Source organism: Pezoporus flaviventris, unplaced genomic scaffold (genome assembly GCF_033815535.1).
Source record: "Pezoporus flaviventris isolate CSIRO_AGI_PZ_B2104156 unplaced genomic scaffold, CSIRO_AGI_Pfla_v1 ptg000055l, whole genome shotgun sequence".
Taxonomy (NCBI): Eukaryota; Metazoa; Chordata; class Aves; order Psittaciformes; family Psittacidae; genus Pezoporus; species Pezoporus flaviventris.
In genome coordinates this window covers 3,296,337-3,314,645 of record NW_026892603.1, presented here as the reverse complement: position 1 = coordinate 3,314,645, position 18,309 = coordinate 3,296,337, and the positions used below count along the sequence as shown (strand labels likewise).

Here is an 18,309-nt window from a genome sequence, read left to right as displayed (position 1 = left end):
AAACTGGAAGGGCCAATACTGAAAAACTCTTTAAGTAACCTTTTGTTGTCTTCACTAGGATCTTCAGGGCATCTATCCAGTCCAGCTACTTTCTCCATTTGGTTACATCTCAGTCTTTTACCAACACATCTTCACTCAAAATACACAGTGAAAATACCGCCTTGGTAGCAGCACCAGCATAAGGCAAGTTTCAGGCATAGAATATGAAGTCACCATGAGGAAACTGGTTATCACAGATCATTACATCAACCTCTGGCCTTGTCTTCCAACATCCATGTCTCAGGGCATTTATAAAACTGCTTCAAATCTGGGGTTAAGACTATGTTTAATAACTGTCTTCCTCTGGAAGGCTGTCCAGCTCTCTACAGTAATTAAAGTGTTTATCTAGGCAAGAGACAAGATTTTCTCACAGACCTTTCAAAACTCTGAAATAAGCTCACTCATCAAGTAATAAGCTTTAGAAGTCTCACCACCTTTTATTCCAAGATAAAAGCATACTTCCATTAGATGGACTTGTAAAACGGTAACTGTATCTATAAAAAATAAAGAACAAATCAAAAGAAGCTCTACCAAAATAAATGTAAATGTCATTTTCCCTATGTGAATAAGATCTGAAAAGCAAGTGCCCCATGCTATTGCTCAGCATCTTATTGAGGGTGCTCACATTCTGAATTGAGGAATGTGACAAAAGACCTGGTCTGAAAGTATACACATACAAAGGTACTCATGCAAGAAGAGTATCTCAAGGCATAGACTAGCAATGCTCACCATTTAATCATATTTATTGTTTGACCTCTCACCCCTAGGTCAAAGTTCAGAATATTTAAAGATTTAAAAGTTTCCAAATAATTCTATATTACATGTGGAAATAGCTTTTCAAATACTCTTACATACTTTTGCATGAATGTGCTCTCAGTCATTTTACTGAACAAACCATACTCCCCAGATTTAAGCTGCAATCCATCTTTAAGAGCTTTTTATCTAAATTAATATTGCCTGATTTTTTTTTTTTACTGCATCTGGAATCTTCAGGGTCCAGACATACTTTTTATTGTAAAAATCCTACATCTAGACTAGCAGGGATCTAGTAAGCAAAATTATTATGTAATTTCTATCTAAAGATTCATATCAACTCTCACTAACATCATAAGCCCATCTGCTTCATTTGACTTTATCCCTTTGATTTTCTCTGATGGTGTTGTAAATCCCCTGTCATTTTCTGTTTTCTGCCACATGTCTACCATATGTATTGCATAAAAATAAAGGTTATTTTTCTACCTCCCACCTATGAAGACTATTCAGCTACCAGAGTGTGCTGAAAATGATTCTTAGATGTTTACTCTAAGCAGCCTGCGAAAAGCCAATCTACAATATACAATAAGAAATCCTAAAAGTTGGCAAATGGAAGATAACCACTTGACCAAACAAGCATGTTATTTATTACCTACCTTGGAATGAGGATCAGGTCTCCAGAGTTGAAGGGCTAGGGCACTAAGCCCTGATTCTGGGGCTGGAAAAACTATCTGCCTCTGCACGTTGTTTATTGAATTTCATCCTTTCTCTGTTTCCTGCTTGTCCAAAATACAAAGCACAGTTTGGATCTACTGGAGCTCTAAAAATATTTTTCTTCAGCTGGAAGGATTCCACTTAATGGATGTCACATTTGTGGAGATTGACATTATTTGAGGCAGTGGATATCTTCATTCTACAGTGCTCCTACAACACACTGGATGGCACAAAACCAGGACTATCTGTGATCTCAGATTTCTTATCAATTCCTTCCTTGAAACATTCATACAAACACGGCATTCAATATTCTTTATAAAAGTGCAGGTTCTAAGCATTCTTTCTTAAAGGTGTCTATTGCTCGTCGTAAGTGTATTCAAAATACAGAACTAAAATGCGTGATTTCTTTGGGTAAGCCACTAAAGAAACATTTTTTTGGTTATGTCCTGAACGGCAAGCTCAGAAGTGTGCAAAACCACAAAGAGAGCAAATTCTTTAAATAACAAATGTGTACATTTTTTGTTTGTATGTAGCTCTTCATGTCAAAAAATAATCCTCTTGCTTTGGTGAGATAAATCTGATGACACAGTCTTGAAATATATTTTTGCTCTATGCCACTTTTATCTCCTTTGTAGCATTCTCTAATGTGACTGCCAGAATGCTGTTCTAATTTGGAGGATAATTTTCTATATGAGAACTGACAGAATGAAAATAAATTCAAAGTTCCAGGAAATAATGAGTTCCTGATTATGTGTCTGATTACTGTCAGCTCAAGGAATGTACAGGCTTCAGAAATGGAGGAGACCACTTTTGCTTTCACCAAACTGGGAGCCTTGATTTGATGGCAGAGGGAGAGGGCTTTCAAGTACTTTTAAATCCTCCCCAGTTCTACATGAGAGTTATTTTGAGGTCATGATCACGTTTCTAGACTGGATAAGATTCTCTGGTAAAGACATCTGAGTCTTATCTGCCTATTTCTGGCTTTGTTTGAGAATGTTTATATTATTCAATGTGGGAGACTTGAACTCATGACAAGGAACATGATAAATTTTCTTAATCAAACTGGGTATCAAGAGGTGGTCTGTCATCATTTCCCTTTTGTTGCACTGTGAAAGAAAGCAAATAAGGAGCATCTAATGTGATCCCCACTTCTGTTTCAAGTCTCCCCATCAAACCATTAAACATTCTCTGGCCTTTGTCAACAGCCTGGTAAACATCCAGAGAGAATCAGAATAAAATAGTTTATTTAACATTCCTCTCCTCCAACTGCTGATTAGGATAAATAGTTTGGATAAAAAGCCTATCTGATCCAAAACTCACAAAAAGAAAGGATTCAGCTATCAGCAAAGTTTAGATTTGGTTTCAAATATTTTTAAACAGCAAAAGAGTTTTTTGTGCTCTTTGATATTTTCTCAATCCTCAGCACATCATGTTAGCACTGTGTCAAAGCAAAACATCAACATCAAATGATCACTGGGTAAACTCCAGTGAACTGGAGTAAAAGGCTGGAGGCTGAAATTCCAGGCACAATATAAAATCTGGAACGGCGCCAGAACAGAGTTCTTTTTAAACTCCCTAAAAGGCTGAGGAATTGATACCTAGCAAATCCCTTCATTGACCTAATAGTTTGGCAATTGCTAATTCTGGTCAGACTGATGAGCCCTTTGAGCCAGGATCATTTCCTCTGACAGGGAAAAGTGTCAAATGATTCAAAGAAAAACATAATCTTCTTCCTCTGGCCACCATTGTGCTCATCCATAATGAAAACAAAGCAACACTATGCCTAACAGAAAGCATGTACCTAGCACACAGAAACTTGCGGTCAGCTCAGGAAGTGAAATAGAAGAATTCAGAACTTGTTTATATTTTAATCCTGGACAAAGTGATTTTGTAATCCTGATCTCCTTGCATTGAAATACTGGGGGATGGAATACTCCCCAGCAGTTAATTATGTGCTCTGACAATACTTCTCTATAATAATGTTGTTGCCATTTATGTTTGCCAACTGTCCTACTGATCTTATATTATACCACAGTAAACAGAAACAGCCGAATTATCTTAACAACCTTCAGAACTATCATGTCAGACGCTTAGCTGACACAGGTTAGAATAGCTCTGTTGCATTCAATCATCATTTTAAACACTGAATGCCCATTCTTTGTGTTCGAGTTCCGTAAGAAACAGTCAGTCAACAGTTACTTTTTATTGTATGTCTGATATGTTTAATATCTTTTAAACACTGGGTCAGATCATCAGTTACCATAAATCAGCAAAGCTGAAGTTACTGTATCAGTTTACACAACTTAGAATGTTGCCTGTGGCTTTCCCACAGTAATAAAGTTAGACCACATATCCACTTTGGTGAAATATTTGAAAATATCCAAACAATCTGCATCCTTAGCTCCCTTTAACAGGAATTAGGGATAATCTTATCCATCTATCTGTTGGGTAATTTCTATTTGCAAACCACAGTTCCCCACAGTGCACATACACACATCAAAGTGATAGAAGGCAAGAAAATGCCACAAATGAAGTCCACAAAGGAATGTTTTAATATATATATATTCTTTTGTCAAGAAACTGTAACCACAGAATGTGATAACACCATGACTGAACTTAAAATTGTGAACTCACTTCTAATCTTTTAAAATGTATACTTTTAAATTTCTCTTGAGAAAAAGTTTCACAATTTTGGCACATTAAATAATAAATAGCTTTAGATTTCATGGTTAATATACTAGTAAAACATAATAATAGAATAACTTATGAGTCAAGAAGCAGACAAAAATAAGTCAATTTTCATTTTTACTATTGTCCATGAAAAGAAAATTAAGATAAGCTTTTTCAAAACCACTTTTAGGAAGAGGCTACATAACTGTAGCAGTTGAGTGAAGCAGGGAGTTTACCACTAAATTCACCACTGAAAATAATGTTCTTCAAGTAACTGTGAATGCATGCTGCACAAATGATCTAGTATCCTACACCACACACAGAAGTGGAGTCTCTTTAAAATCTTACAACTTTATCAATAGTCTGAAAAATATTCATGATTTTCCTGAAAGCTACAGCTAATTTCTTTATTTTATTAGGTCCCTCTTTTTTACACGGTTTAGGAGAGCTGGCTGAAAAGGTGATCAGAACAAACTGAACAAACGCTGGAACCAGAATCAGAAACAGAGAAATGCCTTCTCCTAAAAAGTCATGTTTGAAAGACCACCATTCTCACAACACCAGGGAGCGCTAAGGAGTGTTTCACCAGGATGGAGACCCCAACAACTGCTGGCTACTTCATGCAAAGAATTTTGTGCATGTACTTTAAAGTAAGGCCTGTTAAATAAATGTATGAGGACAGCGTATTCTCATTGCAATGAGAGTATGCATTAAAGACCCATTCTGTTATTTTGACATCAATTCTGAATCAGAGTGAAACCAAAAACATTATTCAAGAAATATGAAGTTTGAAACTTCTCACTTCATAGTTTCCCTCCTGTACTTCAGCATTTAATTTCACAAACTACTGCAAGACTGTCCCAAGGCAGCTCAGCCACATGAAAACAGCATAGCATATCACATGAGGATGGGCACAAAGAAAATGAGGGAACTCCAGCTCATCACTACAGCTCATCCTGGTGAACTGGGGAAAGAAAAAATAAATAAATAACAGAATCTAACAAATTAATAAGGGGAAAAAGAAATCAAATTAGTTATCCTTCTTCTTAAAACAGAGGAAAAATAATTTTGTTCATCATTTCTGCTCTAACATTTGTGTTCACCCCTCCTATTCACCCTCTTACAATTGAGACTTTAACAATAAACACTGAGTTTAAAAAACAACACAAAACTTCCATGATCATATGGTTTGTTTGCATTTTTTCAGCTAGTACCATTCATTAGAGTGGACCTAGGAGGAAAAAGAAGCAGTAGCTGTATGCTGCCACTAAAGGTGAGGAATGCCATGAAACAGCAGTAGCGTGCAGAGAGCAGGAGAGAGGAAGCCAGGTATCATTTCTTATCTGCAGAAGTCAGCCTGGAGTTGGATTTCCTGGATAACATGAAAAAAGTGCTTGATTTGTTGTTGTTGTTGTTTTTTGTTTGTTTTGTTTGTGAAGTGTTTTTTTTTTTCCCTTTTTGCAAAAAGGCAAATATGGTTTGAATACAGAAAAAGCTCTAAGCAGCAATACAGAAAATGCTAGTTAAATTTGGTTTGTCTGGTTTGGAACTGGTAGCCTGGACAGAGTTCATTTTAAATTGTTGAATGCCATCTGTAAAATGATTCCGTATGCATAAAACAACTTTGGGGAAAGGGAAAAAGAGAGAAGAATTGACCAGTGGAATCCCTTGTGAAAGTATGTCTAAAAATACTGAGGTTTAACATAAACCGAAAGAAAAAAAAGCCAGGAAATTCTAACTTAAACCTAACAACTCCATCCTGAACCCATGCTGCTGAGAAAAATAAAAGGAACAATGCTGAGATTTCAGAACAGATCTGCACCTTTAACTGAGCTTCCTGGTTCCTCTCCCTTTGTTAAACATTTCTAATGTTAACATTTAAATAGTTAACAGCATTTGTGACTGCTCCTAAACAATAAGTTTTGCAGCCATACTATAGGGTAAGTTCATTTGCTGCAGGCAAAGCACTGGGTTTAAGCACTTTTCATGATGTTTCTTGTGTAAACAAACATCAGTGAAGCTTTGTGAAGGTTCTTTTTTATGGCAGTTTCTTAATATCCTGCCATACCTAAGTAAATGAGGGTTTTTTCCAGGTTATCTCCTTGGGATGATGCAGTATTTTAAATATTATGAAAATTCATAAAATTATTGAGTAATAATTCTATTTGTATGCCAAAATTATAATCTGTTCATTATTTCTACTTAGTTTGTTGGCATTTTCAGTTGTTAGTGATTTGCTGTTTGACCCTGGATATGATACAGGCACAAATGTCCTCCTGCAATGTGCTTATATGTGATATTTAGATTATATTTATGATACTGGCATTTATTTTGCAGAATATTTGTTTTCCTTTCTAATGATTATTTCACACTCAGAGAAAAGAAAGCATAAAGTTTGCTCAATCAGATGAGATGCGTATTTTAAAATTGTCTAATAAAAGTGATACTGCTCTTGCTTATATTCTGGTTTAGAAACAACACACATCCAGTCAGAAGACTGATGTTAAACCATGTTATTCTTCTGCCAGTCAAGAAGAAGCTATATTATTATGCAATATGGGTTTCCAAATTCATACTGCACACCGCAGCTTGGATTTTATCAACTGAATACGTTTATATCCATCTACAAAAGTTCACATCATTTCCTTTGGGATACTGAAAGCATAAAATGACCAAATATTATTTGTCTGAATTATCTGCTGATTTGCCCTCAACTCCCACCAGTGGCTAAGTCCTTCCCACAAGACATAGCTTTTTTCCCAAAGCACATGTCCATGAAAGACGACTTTTAATTACTCTTTGATCAACATTGAAGAACCTGAATATTTGTTTGCTTCATGCACTGATTTTTTAAAAACTTGTTTTTCTTCTGATTTGCCCACCTGTTTGCTATTATGCTGAGTTCAGTGTAGGTCTCAATGAAAACATTTCTACTGTTGGCTGACCAAATGGACACTGATTGTATAACAGCTGCATTTTGATAGGTGTAGGAGATGAGCCTGTGGAAAATGTGGCAATGTGTTTAGCAGACTTAAAAAAAAAAAAAAACAACAAAAAAAAAACAACAAACATAAAACAGTGCTTTGTTCAAAAGCAGGCACTCAGGATTATTATGGTTATTTATGTTTTATTGGGATAGGCAATGTATGGATATTAAGCATAAGAAAGTCTCTTTACTGAAAGTAAAGTAGGCAATATAACCCTGAAACAGGGCAGAATGCAGCATTGGAGGCACACATTATTTCAGTCCCATGCTTTTGGAAGGACTGAGTAGTTAAGATCGGTAGGAACTGAGTGTAGAAAACAAAGCAAATAAAAGATGATAAAGGCATATGTGAAAAGACTGTGAGAGGATCGGAGGAAGCAAGACAAATTTGGAGCTAGCAGTCTATTTGCTTAGTGAGAGAATCTAGTCAAAAACCTTGATATTTTCAGCCAAAATCATCATCATCTTTGTTTTGTTAGGTTTTCTTAGTAAGTATAAGCAAATGCTGCTAAATTGCTATACTGAAGAGCAAAAATATTTTCAGATACAAAAGCCTCACATCTATCTACCAAGTGTGGGACATCTATCTACCTCCAAGTGTGGGACAAATGTGATCCAAAGGTGGAACAAATTCCACAAAAGAAAAGAGAAATTATACATTCCAGAAGTCTTTCAATGTATCATAGTGGCATCTAGTGAGCAAAGCATCGGTTTCTATTGGGAAGAAATTCAAATGTGGTATTGAACACTGAATTAGCTAGAAAAGCAACTCAGAGGAGCTAAAAACACCTCCAGTAATTAAAGGACGAATCACAGCTCTTACCAGAAACTACATCACATGAAAAATTAACAGGTAGGTTTCACCATAATAAAGAATGTAAGAAATGGAAACATTCCTGGGCCACACTACTTCTGCTCTGCCAGCAAATTATATATAAAAATAAAAAAATAAAAATAAAACAAACTCCATCTCTTCCACGTTCCCAGTGGCTTATTTAGCAACTTCTCTCTGCCTACATAGAGAAAGAGGACTGTATTTTCACAGATGGTAATAAGTGACTCTTCTGCCAGAATCTGGCAACTGCTGCCCCATATTGGAAGATCTGGGAACTCTAACTGCAGCAAATTGTGCAAAATGTATGCTATATACAGCACAGTTTGTCTTGTAAAGTAGCAAGGTATTCAAATAAAGGGAACTGATTCACGTAACAGTTTGGAGAAAATTCTACAACAGATGCAAGTACTGGTTCAAACCTCTTTCTCAAAATGCTGAAATATCAGTACAGACATTTGCATGATCTTATAGCTAAACATGAGACAGTGTAGTGAATATACAGTCTTCCTGAGAATTCTTATTCATCCTTGGACATTTGGAGTCCTGAAGCTGCGGACCCACCCAGTTCCATGTGAATATATAGAATTATTCCATGCTTATGTACTACAGCACACAGATTGAAATGTGCTTTTCAGTTCCACCATATTGACCATATTATGCAGATGGGGTGATTAAAAAAACATTGCAAACCAAAAGCAAAGCAGAGAATCTTGTTGTAAAAATGTACAAAATTACAGTTAGGGCTTGAAGTCCAGATTACAATTATATTCCTTTCTGCAATAATTGGAAGGTTACCTTGAAAATAAAGGAATACAGTTATTCTGTAGCAAAATGATTTAGAAAATATTTCTTTTTGTGTTCTGCCAGTGGTTTTCCAGGTATTTAACAAACAATTTATCAGCTGCCTTTTACACACAGGGAATTTAAGATGAACATCAGCTATTTCCTCAGGTTCATAACACAGAGTTTTGGCAAAGCTGGAATAGTTCCCATTTCTGCTTTTCATACATAAGCATGACAGTGGTTGACCTGGCAGCTCATCTGAACTAGTCTTGATTAGTTTTTTTAGCTTTTAGTTTTGTGTTTTCCTAGTATCTGCTGGGTTCTAGCTCTGCTTTCTTCCTGGAATCAGAGGAAAGAAAGAAAGCAATACAGAAAAAAAAAAAACCAACAAAACAAGCAAACAAGGAAACTCTAAACATATCCAGTTACCTTTCTGGTTTACATCACCCAACATGTTACCATTCTGCTGAAGGTCTGCATGTGAAGGACCCACTTTCCTTTCAGCCCTGAGGCAACGATTGAAACATAATGTACTCCAATGAGCAAAGCACACCTTTGGAAGTTTTGGAATAGCTATTCTGGAACTTCTCATTTCAATCTATTTTGAATAGATTTCAAACTATAGATAATGAGATCGGCTGTAGTAACAGAAGCTCTAACATTCCGCAGGTGGAACACAGGACTGTAAACCTGGAAAATCGCAAACTTGCCTAACATCTAAATACAAAGGATGAAGTCTGTGCCTTACTGAGATGGTTAGGAATTTTTGTTGCCACAAAGATATTCTCAAGAGCTTAATGTCAGTGCAGTGCAATGACAAAAAAAAACAAACAAACAAACAAAAAAAACCAACTTTCTTTGGATGTCTAAAACTGAGAGTATTAAGCAATGAAGAAAGAGTAATCCAGCTTCTGTTTTGCACAGCACTAATAGGGCAAGTACTTGACCATACTTGTGTCTGAGCTTTGGTGATAGTGGCAGATCCTGGAGTTCAAAGGAGGGTCACAGAAATGATACAGGGCCTGAAAAACAAGGCATAAGGAAAGCTTCGCTAGTGCAGACTGCAGGAACATGCAGGGAGAAATTCGGCAAAGTAATAAGAGCTTTTCAGCCTTTTTCACGAGGATTTTACAAGACTTTTTCTGAACACTCACTTTGAAAAATTCAATCCCTAGATATGACAGTAGCTTAACAGTGAAGATAATTAAACATAGGGAAAGTCAGGGACTAAGGAATCAGGTTTCTAAGGTGAAACTATCTCTCTAACAAAGTTTTTGCTTTCATTGAGCTTTAAGGAAAATTTCTTTGGCCTCTTCTTCCACAGACAAGTATGTTCATATAGAAGAAGAGGCAGTGAGAGGAAACTGGGCCAAATGGAAGTGCAGTCTTTCCAGATGTCAGAATTCAGATCTCTCAGATGTGAGACCTCAGTTGGAGTATTGTGTAGAGTTCTGGTGTCCTCAACATAAAAAGGACATGGAACTGTTGGAACAAGTGCAGAGGAGGGCCATGAGGATGATCAGGGGACTGGAGCACCTCCCTTATGAAGACAGACTGAGAAAGTTGGGGCTGTTCAGCCTGGAGAAGACTGCGTGGAGACCCCATAGCAGCCTTCCAGTGTCTGAAGGATGCTGGGGAAGGACTCTTCATTAGGGACAGTAGTGATAGGACAAGGGGTAACTTAAACAGGGGATGGTTAGATTAGATATAAGGAAGGAGTTCTTTCCTGTTATGGTGGTGAGGCACTGGAATGGGTTGCCCAGGGAAGTTGTGAATGCTCCATCCCTGGCGGTGTTCAAGGCTGGGTTGGAGAGAACCTTGGGTGACATGGTTTAGTGTGAGGTGTCCCTGCCCATGGCAGGGGGGTTGGAACTTGATGATCTTAAGGTCCTTTCCAACCCTAACTATTCTATGATTCCATAACTGGTAGAAATGTATCTCCTACATCCCCTCACCTTATGTTCAACCATAGATATTGTGCCTCCACATTACACGACACATTTAATGGTTTGAGGTGTCAGTCCCTTACATAAAAGTCAAGAAGCAAGAAGAATTATTTAACTTCTGCTTTACATTGCAGAATTTTTTATTTTTTTTTTTTTAATCCCATCCCCCCCCCCCCCCCCCTTCCCTTCTGTGAAAGAGAGAATCAATTATTTATAATTTCAGGGCACTTAGCAGCCTTCAGTACCTAAGGGAGATCAACAAGAAAGCTGGAGAGGGACTTTTTAAAAAGGCAGGTAGTGATAAAACAAGGGGGAATGCTTTAAACTCAAAGAGGATAGATTTAGATTAGATATAGGAACAAAGTTCTTTACCATGAGGGTGGTGAGGCAGTGAGCAAAACAGGTTGCCCAGAGAAGTTGTTGTTGCCCCATCCCCAGGAGTGTTCAAGGCCAGGTTGGACAGGGCTTGGAGCATCTGGTCTCCTGGAAGATGTCCCTGCCCATGGCAGTGGGTTTGGAAGTAGATGAGCTTTAAGGCCACTTCCAACACAAAACTTCCTATGATTCTATGATTTGCTGTTTGTGCAGCTCCTTTTTCTCACAGCTTTGCTGCTGAGAATCAAAACATTCTGTGCAAGTGCTGTAAGGGGATGGGTGAGATCTACGGCATTCAGCACTAGCAGTGCAAGGCCAAAGGAGACCTTATCATGATATACTCCCCATTCTTTCTCATACACCTCCTGTGTCCCACACAATAGCAGACACATTTTGAGTAATTATATAATTGAGCTAAACCCAGAAATTTTGTTTCTGGATTAGTTAGAGTCTGTCCACATAAATGAATGAAATGCAATAGTGTTTGCAATAACTTCCCCATGGATGATGATGCTTTTTTACAAAACAGAGTCCACACATAGCTGTTGCAGAGTAAAGGCAATTAGTGATGGACTTGCTTGGTGAGAGAAGTCATCAGGCAAACTTTGCATTGCAACTGTGTTTAGAGCAAGTAAAGAAAATAGAAATTTAGTGGGAGGGTTGAAAACATAGGCATCCCTGGCAGACGTTTATGGAAAGCCAAGAAAAGAAATAAGATTCTAAGCTGCTCCTGTACTAGTCAAATGAACAGATTCTGTCCATGAAAAGCAGTTGTTTTCTTTCCTCCATTTGTTGGGTGACACAACATCCTTGCTCTAAAGCGCACTCTTCCAGAGTCCCCATACACCTAACTAAAAAGCCTCTGAGCACACATTATCATCTCTCAGCAATAAGTCAGCCAGGTCATGGACCCCACTTTGCTTCCTACTGTCCAGAGATACTGGACATGGCAAAGATTAACCAAGCCATCAGTCTATGTATGTGAATAAGTGGCAATAATTTAACAGTTATTGAAAGGAAGTTGGAAAAGTACAGTCTAAATTATTTGATTGTGAAACCAGTGATGGTCTGTCAGTTCCTAGGACAACTCTCCTAGTTTACAATGTCCAGGCAGGTCCAAAGTATGCACGCCAATCACAGTGCCCAGTGGGACCTGCTTATACTAAAAATAAATAAAAATAAAAATAAAATTAAAAGCCACCACTTTGTGAAATCTCAACTTTAGCTTTGGCATTGGGGAGCTAAAGTGGCCAAGGGAAGTCCCATCCAGGCCCCATCCACGGAGGCCAATTTCCAAAGCCCTTTATACAGCTGCAGTTTTCCAGGACTTGTTTTGATTCTTCAAAGAGTACATGAAATCTCAGTAGTGCCCCTCTCTTTCCATCCCAAGCATACAGACCAAGAAGCTTTAAAGTACTCTTAGAGAACAACAGACAAAAAAATGCTTCTGCTTCCTTAGCTATCTTTGTTCCAGAGACTTTTTAAAAAGAAAACATACATGAGAAAATAATGATTAACTAATAAAATAAACCATCTTTAAGTCCTTTTCTGTCTATTGAAACCTTTTTACAGGCTACTGTTAGGCATCAGGTAGGCTGGTAATCTCTGTGCAGTCAAATACTGTATCACATGAAGTGAATTACTGGCAAAATGTGACAGGGACCACAATGGAAACACTGAAGTTATTTTAATTTGGGTTTTATAATCTAATTTCCTTTGTTTCTGTAACAGTCTAAGAAGCCAAAGGAAAAAAAAAGTCACAATCAAAGTGTGAGAATGACTCATGATTTATAACTTTTTGACAGCTATCACAGGGAGTCACAGGAAGAGAGAAGATTGAAAGTCCTGATACCTGGAAAGATGCATATAAATAACAGCACTTGCCAAGAAGCATCTCGTTAGGCTCTTACCCATCTTTCAACTTCCTTTATTAATTATTGCATGATATTATCACTCCTTGGAACACCTCCCTCTAAGTAGTAGCAGCAGCATAGACCTTTTAGCATATATCAACTGGAAGCCAGGAAGGGGGTCACAAAACAGGCCAAGCCTAAGTTCCCCACTCTGTTCAAAGCACAGGATAACACTTTCATTAATAAATGTCTTTGCTACTGAATAGTTTAATGATCCCACTTTCATCTCAGTCTTTCAGATTTTAACTATCATCTTCCTCTTTCTTCTGCATCCCTTTTTTAAAAAAGACACAGAGAAAAAGCATACCATCCAAACCAAACTTGTGGCTATACAAAATAAAATCAAATCAAAAGGCAGGGTTTGAAAGGAAAAAAAGATGAACCCAAAAATTTCATTGAAAATAAGTTGCTAAAATAGTTCCAAAGTTCTCGCTGTTTCTTTCACTTAATAAAAAAATCTTGATTTTTTTCCTCCACACTCAAGTTTGTATCACTGTGCTATTTCATAAGGAAAATAATGGGGGAAAATGAACAGGACCAAAAAATATCATTTGTGTCTTAGTTCAAACATGCAGAGGAAATATCACAATGACAGATAAGTTTAGCAACCTAAGATCTTATTTATCACATTATGTATGTTATAGGGTCTTTTTATATTTTAAGAACCAATGCTCCTTCAAGAAATAAGGGGGCATTTTGATCCTAAGGATGAAATCACAAAGAAATCTCCCAGTGCACTATGACTAGCCTTTTTCAGAAAGCAGGGGGTAGAATCAAGATTAGACTCTAGGACTAAACATGAGCTTGCTTTATTCCCAAAAGTTTTAATGCGTGGAGATAACAGTCTCTTCACAAATATCTCAGATGGTGCTTCCAAGCCCCAGGTCAGAGTTAGAGAAAATGAAAGAGTGGGTAAATCAGTGGCATTCATATTCATGCCCTCTGTTTTCATGGCAGTTGCCCACAGATTTGCAAATACTAGGAGTGTATAATCTTTTCCATGGATTATTTTTGTGGTTTCCAGTGGTAGCTACAGTCACAGGAATCTCAAATAATGCTCCTGCTGGAGACCTATGGTGGAAAGAATCCACTGCTTGCTGCAAAGCCACTGTCTAGTTTTAGTATCTGAAGCATGTTTTTTGCTTTTCACCAGATTTCAGAGGAGACTGGAACCGATAAAGTGATAAATTAGTTCATTGATCAGAAATAATAGAAGGATATGGAATTCCATGGATGAAAACCAAGACAAGAACCCAAAAGGGTGATTTAGGGAGAATATCAAAAAGGACATTTCAACAGACACTCGACTCTGGGGAGGAGAAGTTACTACAGCACTGTGCTGGGATCCAGGGAATCTCCAGTTTAATTCTTGCCACTTATCTGCCAAACAGTGTGGTTTGACTGCCTAAGCTTCTTGATCTACAAAATAGCTCTTAGGACAGGATATTTCTTTAAAGTATTTTGAGATTTTTAAGTCAATATTCTACATAAAGGTGACTTATTTCTGTTACAGGCAAAGCTATCAGAGGTGAAATGTAGTCCATGCATAAATCAATCACAGTTTGCCAAAGGTTCAAGTTTTTGTGTGTGAAATTTACTGTGTATGGAACAGTGCTGTACTTGCAAGCTGGTTGAAAAAAATTTCTTTTTCTGGTGTATAATTTCTATTGTTCACTTCTATTTATTGTAAAGGAAATAGATCGTGTTGTACCAGGCCCAAAGGTGGTATTAGCTAGTAGGCGCCTTTGGAATTGAGGTAATAAATTATCAAGTTTTTATATCAGCTTTACTAAAGAGGCAACTCTGTGATCACATGCTGAACAAATGGAGCATTGTTTCAGAGGAGAGATTCTGATTCAGAAGGGATTCCAAATTTAATTGCACGGAACTGATAAAAGAAACACTTTCCCCCCTTTATTACCCGATAATATACAATTACACTAAGAAAAAGCACACAGAGCTAGACATTGCCACTGGAGTATTGACCTGAAACAGATGGGAAATAGCTGAAAGATCTACATTTATACTGTCACCATACATCTACATTTCATTTAAAAATAAATGTTCCTATTGGCATTGTATTTAGACCCCTTATTAACAAGGCAATGGACACAAAAACTATGCTAAATTAAATCTTCTACAGCTTACACACTGACTATGCTGCTTTTTTCGTCTCACTCTTTGGCCTATGCAATTTTGTTTCCACGCAAAGAATTTGGCCCTTTTGCGCATTACAGAGAATCCAAAGGATTAACCTTCTGGTGCTGGGAAACAGCTAATGTTCCTGCCAGTGAGCTAAAGCTGGAGTATCCCTTTGTCATGGCCAAATTTATGACATGGATCAAAAACTATAAAAAGCTGTGTTGCATCCTGCCATTAAGGAGAATTAATATTTTCAGTGGTACGTTAACCAAAGTTTTTCCAGTGTCTCTCGTTAAAAGCAGACTGTTGACTTTTCATCCTGGTGTGCCAAACATTTTCACTGAAACTCTAACAAGACTTTCATCTTACAACCATTATTTCTTAATGGACTTGGATAGGGGCAGTGTACAGGAATGGATTTCCTTTTCAGCTCAGCGCAATGGCCCATCATTAGTGTGCTGGGTCTTGGAGAACCATTACACATGCAAACATTTAAAGTATTTCCAGGGTAACTACTTTTCTTCCCTGAAATGCAATTCATGTTTTATCTATTATATTTAAGCAACATTTGGTTGCGTTTCACCTTTCAAGTATCTCTACCATGATCACTTCTCATTCTGCTGCATAGTAAAACTCATAATGACTGAGCTCATACACAAAAACATTATATTTTTTTTCATGGAGTGGATTTTGTAGAACTTTCCCCTCATCTTGGGCAATAAATCTGTCTCTGAAAACCACGAAGCCCAAATGCTTACCATTTGACAAGAATACTGTATGACAACACCACTTGCCACTTATTCCTTATTATTGGGTAGATTATAGAATTCATAGTTGGAAAAAAAAAAAATATCTACTGTTTGCCCTTTTAGTGCTTCTATTTTTTAGTGATTTTCTATTCATTCCTGTTTTCCTACTGGTGACGCCCTGATATCCGTCACCAAACAGCATTCACTTGCTTTGCAGGAATGTATTTTATTTTTTCCAAGCTGACATGAGCAGTGTCAACTGCTTTCCAAAGTTGCCTATTCCTCCCGTTAAGCCCTCTCATTCCTAATATGTACTTCTAAAGATTCCTTAACAATTACATATACAGATGCAGTTTTGGAAACTTTCAGCCTTTGATGGTATTTTGAATCATGGCCCTGTTGGCAGCAAATGAACTCAAAGTTACAACCCTGGAGTGTGATACCATCAGTTCTAAGAAGCTGTGTAATATTTATATGTCTTCATTCAGACTTTATATCAAATGTAACAGGCTTTGCAACCTTCATTAAGATAATCTGGCACCCAGAGGTTACCATATGTTCCTCTTTTTAGGCTAGTATTTAAGTGCAGATGTATATTTATTTTTCCACTCTACAGTCCACCCTGAACCATTCTTACTGCAAAGCTAATGAAACCATTGCTTTAATCCCCTCTGGCCTTCAGGGTACGTCATATGGTCCTTACTATTTCAGAATTCTTTTTAGTGTGCTTTCTATTTCCTTACTTCTGCAGTATTTATAACTTCCCAGTTCAAGAGGCTTTGGTTTTTCTACGGGCGTCAGGGAAACTAAAACCGTGAGTATCACACTGAAAGTGGAACTGAAGCCAAATCTGCCTAAGTCAGATGCAGAACAGTTCTGCCCGCACACTTCCCTATTTTCCCAGCATCTTCTCAATTAGTTGAGCCATCCAGGATGGCCTTCCTTTATAAAGAGACTTATCAGACATTTTTAAGTTGGACTGCTAGCCATTCTAGTCCGATGATCCTTCTTGTATTCCAGATATTTATACAACATAGACAGTTACAGAAGACTCCTACATTCTGAACCCTTATTGTTTAAGGCTTTGTGATAGACACTGGCCACCCTCTTTACAGCAGACGAATGCAGCTAAAATGTCTATTATTTCTCTTCCTGCATTGTAATGTTTCCGCTTTTCCTTCAGGCCTGATCCAAACGCTATCTGAATTAGTGAAAGCCCCACAAAAATAGTGGACAATTTTATTTATTTTTTATAAGAAAAAACTGCAATTCATTTGAATTATGAACCTCATCCCACTGCCTTGATTCACACTGATAGCCTTTAGTCAGAAGAGCAAACGCACGGCACGATGGAGGCCTTAAGGCTATTGCTGAAAGCAATGGCTACGGGTTTGGCCCCATTTACTTCTTTTCCTTTCTGCAGTGGATGTTTTGCAAAAGATGAATTCCTCTGTGCTTGATAGTAGTCTATAAGGTTAGACTTTTATACTATATTTTATACTTGAACAAATCCCACTGAACTCATTCTGGTTTATGCTTCTTCTTAGAGGAGACTATTATATGTAAGCTGAATCTCTTAACTATATCAAATCCAATATAAACACCCTCTTTATAAGACACACCTCACTCTAATGCTCAGTGTGGAACTCCTAGCAAAAATTATAAATGGAGTGCTTTGTTCAGGCATTTAACTCTTTCATTCCTAATATCAAATCACAATGCATAAGCTGTTTTTATTTTGCACTTAAAAATAAATATAAATGGAAGCCGTAACTTAACCCATATGATGTGATTGAGCAAAACTGGAAGAAGATTTTGACAAGCAACAAGAACTTCACCAAAGTTTTGAGGGGTTTTAATCTTATTTTTCGGAGGGGTGTCTGGGAAGGAGTGGGGGGAGGGGAACGTGCTAAAACTTTGCTAATTGTTGGAGAATTCAAACCTGTTTCCATTTATTTGAAATTATTACATAATGGAAGAGGGACGCTATAATTCAACCCAAATGGATGACTTCAATAAGCGGGTGGAAATGATTCAGTACATTAAAGAGAAGCTGTTTCAATAACAAATCTTTATTATAATCAGGAGTGAAGTGGTTAATTTAAGTTTTTACTGAAAAACAGGCTGGCAAAAATGTTTCCAGGGATGTAGGGATTTTTTTCCTTTTACTCAGTAGGGGTTTGGAGAGGAGGTTTGGAAGGGAAGGAGGGCTTCGGTTCCAGGATCCCCGCATTCCCACGAGTTCCATTAAGGAAGGGGGAAGGGCTTCCTGCTGAGGCAGCCATCTGCAGCTTTCTGTGAACAGCAGGAACCAAAGGCCTGGTAAAAGGAGAGTAAACCCAGGGTGACAATTTTGTCTGCATTCAAAGTCAGAATGTGGCTGATTTTTTTCTATTAGTTGTGT

The 18,309-nt window shown here is 37.5% G+C and overlaps 1 long non-coding RNA gene across 4 annotated transcripts in view; it reads right to left on the bottom strand.

Annotated features, from left to right (window-relative positions):
- Positions 1 to 3,764: 3,764 nt before the first annotated feature.
- Positions 3,765 to 18,309, bottom strand: part of LOC133277428 (uncharacterized) — a 66,885-nt gene continuing 52,340 nt past the window's right edge. For 2 of the 4 annotated variants that reach the window (XR_009746201.1, XR_009746203.1), the window contains one exon: positions 3,765 to 5,140. This is a non-coding gene — a long non-coding RNA (uncharacterized LOC133277428). Of the gene's footprint in view, positions 5,141 to 17,958; positions 18,225 to 18,309 lie in introns of those variants that run through there. The other 2 variants (XR_009746202.1, XR_009746204.1) reach the window with 1 other exon arrangement.